A 7,551-nucleotide genomic window follows, 5' to 3' on the forward strand; every position below is an offset into this window, starting at 1 on the left:
TTTCCTTGACTCATCACATCCTCTCTCCTCACTTCCTTCTCAAAACCCATTAGATGAGGTCAGAGGTCCCTCCACTCTGACCTTCTCATCCAATGGGTTTTGAGAAGGAAGTGAGGAGAGAGGACACCGAGGAGTCAAGAAAACGAAATTGAGATTCTTCCGGAGACTGGTTTGATTGCCAATGTGTGAGGAAAGCAAGAAGACGAGAGGACACGGGAGGACTGAAGAAAGTACAGAGATCATAACATTTATTCAAGGCATGCTACAATTAAAGTTGCTTTAGGAAAAAAATTAAGAAGAGATTCTGATGCAATAATAATAATGAGAAACATAATAGCTATAATTATCATAGTAATCAATCGAAAAACATAAAAGAAAATGTTTCTATATCAAATACAGAAACTCCATTCAACCATGCACCACAACATTTTTAAAATATGTTTCTTTTAATAGTTTCATTTTCTATTTGCATTTAAATTACATCAACTCATAAAGGAAACCTGTTGTTTCTCACCCCGCCTTCCATCCCTACGACGTCACACACACTGCTTTACAAATCAAACCTGGTATGATATCAAAATACACAAGTTGTTTTTTTTCATGTTGTGTTCATCATCTTTAAATATATATATAAAAACAAAAACAGTTGAAAGTCCAAAAAAGTCCAGCTGTTTTCAAAAAAAAATCTCAGTATCAAATACTTTCTGGGTAAAAATTAAGGACCTAACTGTGATTTAAATGATCAAAGAGCAATATCTCAAGCAAGAATTTAGATAGGACTGTCTGGGAGTGGTCTGAGTGGGGAGGGGAAAACTGAAAAGTAGGTGTTATTGGCAGAGAGGTTTGGAACTCTTTCTTATTGGTCTATTAACTAATGATGTCATTAACTGGTGATGTCCCAGGCAGGCTAAAACTCCATCCCACCAAAACAGGCTAGAATTTTAGGCAGTCTTTTCAAACACCCCTTACACTAAAAGGGCATTATCATCATTTTCACAGTATCATTCCAACCTCATAGCGTGGAAATATAAAACACAGGTAAATCAAGTTTTTGAGTGCACTGGGCCTTTAATGTCTCTCGTTATTGTTGTTGTTTGTAGCTCTCTTGTTCCCATGAACCATTTTGGCCAGGTTTGAAAAGGGAACGTGTTTGATTACAGACTTTCTTGTTGTCTATTTTGGTCGTGAAACATTGAATGTTAACTATAAATAAGGTATATTATCAAGACGTGCCTTGACGAGACAAGAAAAACAAATTCAATCAGATAGAGACACTTCCCTGTGTCCCAAATTACACCCTATCCTCTATATAGCGCACTACACTTATGTTCAGGGCCCATAGGGCTCAGGTCAAAAAGTAGTGCACTAGGTAGAGATAAGGGTGCTGTTTTGGACATCACCCCTCTGACTGAGCTCTGTGTAACTACATGGCTCTTATATATAATCTCTCCCTTAAATAATCATGGAACTGGAAATCTATTTAACTTCTTCAATCATTTGTCTCCCATTATAGTTCAGTGATATTGAAAGGAAAAGTCACTATTAAAGTTACACTATTGTAGTAAACTCAGGGGGGGGGGGGGGTAGCCCCGGCCATGAATCGAACCCTGGTCCAGTAGCCCCAGCCAGGAATCAAACCCTGGTCCAGTAGCCCCGACCAGGAATCGAACCCTGGTCCAGTAGCCGAAACCTGGTCCAGTAGCCCCAGCCAGGAATCAAACCCTGGTCCAGTATCCCCAGCCAGGAATCGAACCCTGGTCCAGTGAGGGTCGCTACACTATGATTGGTTGTTGTAATAGAGGATTCCGTTCCTTTGGTTTCAGTTCATGTGTTGTCTTCTAGTACAACTCAAAGTAAAGCTAAAGGTACATTTGTTTAGTTTTTTTTTTGCGTTTTATTTACGTGAGTCTGTGGGAATCAATCGGCTAGCCTGGAATCCAACCTGATTTCATTATGTTTCATTAAGTTTCACTGTTTCAGTCTGGGTTAACCAGGCTAGGAATGGGCTCCCTTAATATGGATTCCTGTCAAAATGTTGTAAATTATATTTTGACTGAAATATATATCAATAACTTTACTCCTGTTTTGAGAGAGCCAATGACCTCGTCTTCAGCGATGACTGTCTTTAATTTAAACAATAGTGATGGATGAGGGAACCAGGGGATGACTGTCTTTAATTTAAACAATAGTGATGGATGAGGGAAACCAGGGGATGACTGTCTTTAATTTAAACAATAGTGATGGATGAGGGTACCAGGGGATGACTGTCTTTAATTTAAACAATAGTGATGGATGAGGGAAACCAGGGGATGACTGTCTTTAATTTAAACAATAGTGATGGATGAGGGAACCAGGGGATGACTGTCTTTAATTTAAACAATAGTGATGGATGAGGGAACCAGGGGATGACTGTCTTTAATTTAAACAATAGTGATGGATGAGGGAACCAGGGGATGACTGTCTTTAATTTAAACAATAGTGATGGATGAGGGAAACCAGGGGATGAATAACAGATCAATGAAAGGCACATCAACTTTGGTCCTGTTTGTTTCTGTTGTTTGTGACTCTTCAATATAAAAACGTTTGATAATGTAAAAGTAAAATGTTAGTCACAATTGAAAAGAAAAGTCTGTCATCGTGGCTGAACTATGCCGCCTGAGTTAAGGCATGACTGTGGTAGCTTCCCAAATGGAACCCTATTCCCTATACAGGGACCATAGGGCTCTGGTCAAAAGTAGTGCACTATATAGGGAATAGGGTGCCATTTGGAAGACCTAGAACATTCAGACGTTCTAGAACATTCAGAGACCTAGAACATTCAGAGACCTAGAACATTCAGACGTTCTAGAACATTCAGAGACCTAGAACATTCAGACATTCTAGAATGATCATGCTTTCACGATGATACAGATGTACAGTCAGCCCGGCTTCTTTCCTGTTCACAAATGAAAATGTTTTAAACGACATAGCTTTTAGACGTGAGAGAGTCAATCCACAGAAGGAGAAGTATGACGAAGACCAAGGCAGCTCAGCGGAGACTAGCTCTGGTCCAGGGTGTTACATGCAGCGCAGCATCAATCAATCAGTATGGTGGTTTATATGAGGTTCACGGTCTGAACCAGCCCTCAGACACCACAGCATTATTGTGCCCTATTCCCTATACCGGGCACTACTTTTGATGCACCCAAAAACTTTGGGTCGAGGTCAGTGCCAGGGGGGGACTCCTGTGGCTCCGTAAAAAAAAGTAATGCACTATATAGGGAATACGGTGTTATTTCAGACACATTCTCAGAGCTTTCTGCAGACTCAAACACCTGTTGTTATGAAAAGCAGAGTGACAGACAACCAGTTCACCTTTTTAAAGAGAGAGAAGAAGAAAATGCACTACAGAAATCAGTACGAATCAAAAAAAAACAGGCAACCAAAATACCCTAAAATGAATAATATGAGAAACAAGTAAAAATAAAGATTACAACTCAAAAACACACATATGGGAGGTTCTCTTTACAGCTTAACTCAAAAATAGCAAAATGAAGGAAAACCTGAAATGACCTAAGTGAGTGTTGTGGGCCTTAACATCAAAGGAATAACATTTATACACAGGGTTTAGGTAGGTTACTTTAGAAATGTTATCTGTTACAGTTACTAGTTACCTGTCAAATTGTAATCGAAAAAATTACTTTTTGGATTACCCAAACTCAGTAAAGTATTCAGATTACTTTCTGTTACATTTGGATTACTTTCCTCTTAAGAGGCATTAGAAGAAGACAGAAAGGATCCATTAAACTCATTTGGTGTGTCATCATAGTGCTCTCTGATTGGTGGTCATCATTTGGTGTGTCATCATAGTGGTCTCTGATTGGTGGTCAGACTGTTCGTGATCGAACAAATCCCCGAGTTGACATGGTAAAAATCTGTTGTTCTGCCCCTGTACAAGGCAGTTAACCCACTGTTCCTAGGCCGTCATTGTAAATAAGAATTTGTTCTTAACTGACTTGCCTAGTTAAATAAAGGTTAAATCAAAAAAATGTTAATTAAATATTCAAGGCATTACTAGTCGATCACCAAACATTTCTGTAAAAACCCAAACGATTAAGCCTTATGTTCCTATTCATGTGTCTGAAGGTACAAACTCTGCCTTCCCGGCGGACCCAGAGAGCAAATCATGTGCACTATAAGCCTACCACTGGCCAATCAGATGTCTCAGATGACCGTGTCTGCAGTAACTTAGCAGCATAAAGGAAAGCTACAGCAAAGTTGATACTGTGAGATGTAAAACGTTTTAAAACCACGACTGGAGAGAGACCGTCAACGAATACAGCAAAGAGCTGCTGTTTTTATGAGTGACATGTTTAAGTTCTTATTCAGTACTGTCAACACTTTGTAGTCAACACTTTGTAGTCAACACTTTGTAGTCAACACTTCTATAAGCCATCAGATAGATGTGCGTTCTACATTGAACGCCACACATTGGTTGCTACTGTAGTCTGAACATCTATTTCCATGTTAAAATATTACGGGATGCATTTTCTCCGTTGTTTCTGATGGTAGGCCACTCTGGTAGATCTACATTGTGATCAAATAGCCACAGTAGCCTACTTGACCACTGTTAAAACTGTAACTCAAAGCGGGTACAGCCTCAGTGATCACATTAAAACACGAGGCTTGAAGTTGCACAGGATTTTCACAACGTTCAAGTTTGTGCTCAGCAGACGTGACATTTGCTTCCTCCAAAAGATGTAGGGGAACATTGGTCATAATGCATTTTATTTTTCTTCCCGCAAACATTCTTTCTGAAGGTAAAAGTAATCCAAGAAGTAATCCTCTGTAATCTGATTACAATATGTTTTTGCTGGCAAAGTAACCGATTTAAAAAATAAAAATAAAATTTGACCTCTTTTTTTGACCTCATCAGATTTGCTAAACAGGAGTCAGTCAGTATTGACTTAAATAGATTGTTTAACATTTTTTTTATATACCTGAGCTACATTCTGCATCAAAAGGGATTAGTTCTGAAAATGGTGCTGAAGAACAGTCTAGAAGATGGGAATGTAAAGCCAGTAACAACAGATCATCATTAAGTCACAAATAAGTGAAGAAGAATGAATAAGGCTTCAAACTTTACACACACACACGCACGCACGCACGCGCACGCACGCACGCACGAAGAGGCCCACAGTACACACTCTGGTATTTCAGTTTCCTGTTCATTTGTGCAATCAAAGCACCAAGCATCAACTTCCACGGCAAAAACCATATAATACAGTCGACCCCCGCACATAAAGACCCCCCCACATAAAGAAACACGTCTACATTTCTCTACATTAAAAACAAAAGTGAAGTAAATCAACCCTCTCACCAATCCCACTAGATAGTACATAAGATATTGTCTGTGTCTGAAACGGCACCCTATTCTCTAATAGCGCAGTACTGTAAAGTAGTAGGGGGTGTACCATATAGGGGATAGGGAGCCATTTCAGACGCTGTCTAAAACATTAGATTAGAAGGCACGTAATAAGAACTGAAGTGAATACAGAGTAAATATGATGTTTAGCTCTCTCATGATTTCTTGTATGATTATAGTGGTACAAAAACCCAGTGAGGTTTCAGTTTCGTTTTTCTCTTTCATAAAAAATAACAAATTACCAAAAATAAGTCATGTTTTTTTTATTAAAAAAAAAAATCTTCTTCCAAAAAAGCCTTTAAGATATAGACCTGAATAGTTGGTTTCTGTTAAGACTGTAAACTTCAAAACCTTTTTCTTTTTTTTGGAAGGGTTTGCAGTTGTTTTGCTTAAGGAACAGTAAATGTTAAGTAACACCGTCTCTTGCCTTGCAAAAAACTAAATCATGTTTGTTTTGTTTTACTTTTCCCCTGGCGATTACGAGACATAACTTCCGCTGAGGTTGGATGACACAGACACAGTGCTAATAATTACCCATAATGCTACTCAGGGGGTCACATGACCCTCCTTGGAATGTTAAGGCTACACCACGGCAGCACCAGACAGACAGACAGACAGACAGACAGACAGACAGACAGACAGACAGCACCTGGTCTGGACCTGAAATCCACAGAACCGATAGAGTTAGAAGGAATTGTTTCTATTTCTCATTCTAGTTCTATGAAAGAATCCACACTGGGTCCTTCTCCTGGTCTCTGAGGACACAGCACTTCCAAGGGAAGCACAACTCAGTGTCATCTCATGCCAGGTGTAAATAACATATCGCTTTACACACAATAATATTATCTCTCTTTTTTTGGTTTGATCCAAGATGGATGCATGGCTGATCTGTAAAACTACAAAGCTAAAGAGAGTGGAGCAATTTAACTCTGCTAACTGGACAGGAGGAGAGGACAGGACAAGAGGACAGGAGGAGAGGACAGGACGAGAGGACAGGGAACAGGAACAGTATGAGGGACAGGGGACAATATCAAGGACAGGGCAGAGGGACAGGGCAGAGGGACAGAGGACACGGTAGAGGGACACTATCAAGGACAGGGCAGAGGGACAGAGGACAGGGCAGAGGGACAGGGAAGAGGGACAGAGGACAGGGCAGAGGGACAGTATCAAGGACAGGCCAGAGGGGCAGGGCAGAGGGACAGAGGACAGGGCAGAGGGACAGTATCAAGGACAGGCCAGAGGGACAGGGCAGAGGGACAGAGGACAGGGCAGAAGGACAGTATCAAAAGACAGGGCAGAGGGACAGAGGACAGGGCAGAGGGACAGTATCAAGGACAGGGCAGAGGGACAGAGGACAGGGCAGAGGGACAGTATGAAAGACAGGGCAGAGGGACAGAGGACAGGTCAGAGGGACAGTATCAAGGACAGGGCAGAGGGACAGAAGACAGGGGACAGGGACATGGCAAAGGGACAGTATCAAGGACAGGGCAGAGGGACAGGGATATGGGACAGGGCAGAGGGACAGATGACAGGGCAGAGGGACAGATGACAGGGCAGAGGGACAGAGGAGAGGGACAGGGCAGAGGGACAGAGGACAGAGCAAAGGGGCATGGCAGAGGGACAGAGGAGAGGGCAGAGGGACAGAGGACAGGGCAGAGGGACAGAGGACAGGGCAGAGGACAGGGCAGAGGGACAGAGGAGAGGGCAGAGGGACAGAGCAGAGGGACAGAGCAAAGGGACAGAGGAGAGGGCAGAGGGACAGAGGACAGGGCAGAGGGACAGGGCAGAGGGACAGAGGACAGGGCAGAGGGACAGAGCATAGGGACAGAGGAGAGGGCAGAGGGACAGAGCAGAGTGATCTAACCCAGAAGGGCCAAGAGAACACCAAAACTAAGCTCTTCTCTTCTGTTGCCAAAAGCAGAAAGCGTTTAAATTTAGTTAAAGAGGTCAGATCAGGGTCAGAGGTCAGATCAGGGCTAACACGCAGGTCCACTGTTATTTCCATTATCGACAGCCCATCGTTATGGGAGCCAGACAGACAGACCATCGTTACGGGAGCCAGGCAGACAGACCATCGTTATGGGAGCCAGACAGACAGACCATCGTTACGGGAGCCAAACAGACAGACATACAGACAGATCATTGTT

General features: G+C 42.1%; 1 long non-coding RNA gene across 1 annotated transcript; it reads right to left on the bottom strand.

Annotated features, from left to right (window-relative positions):
• Window positions 1–219: 219 nt before the first annotated feature.
• On the bottom strand, window positions 220–6,964 carry LOC120042616. The gene is made up of 2 exons (XR_005476184.1): window positions 2,827–6,964; window positions 220–2,774 (listed from the first exon to the last, which is right to left on the bottom strand). It is a non-coding gene; the product is annotated as an uncharacterized LOC120042616 (long non-coding RNA).
• Between the last annotated feature and the right edge of the window lie 587 nt (window positions 6,965–7,551).

This window comes from Salvelinus namaycush, unplaced genomic scaffold, assembly GCF_016432855.1.
Source record: "Salvelinus namaycush isolate Seneca unplaced genomic scaffold, SaNama_1.0 Scaffold73, whole genome shotgun sequence".
Lineage (NCBI taxonomy): Eukaryota > Metazoa > Chordata > Actinopteri > Salmoniformes > Salmonidae > Salvelinus > Salvelinus namaycush.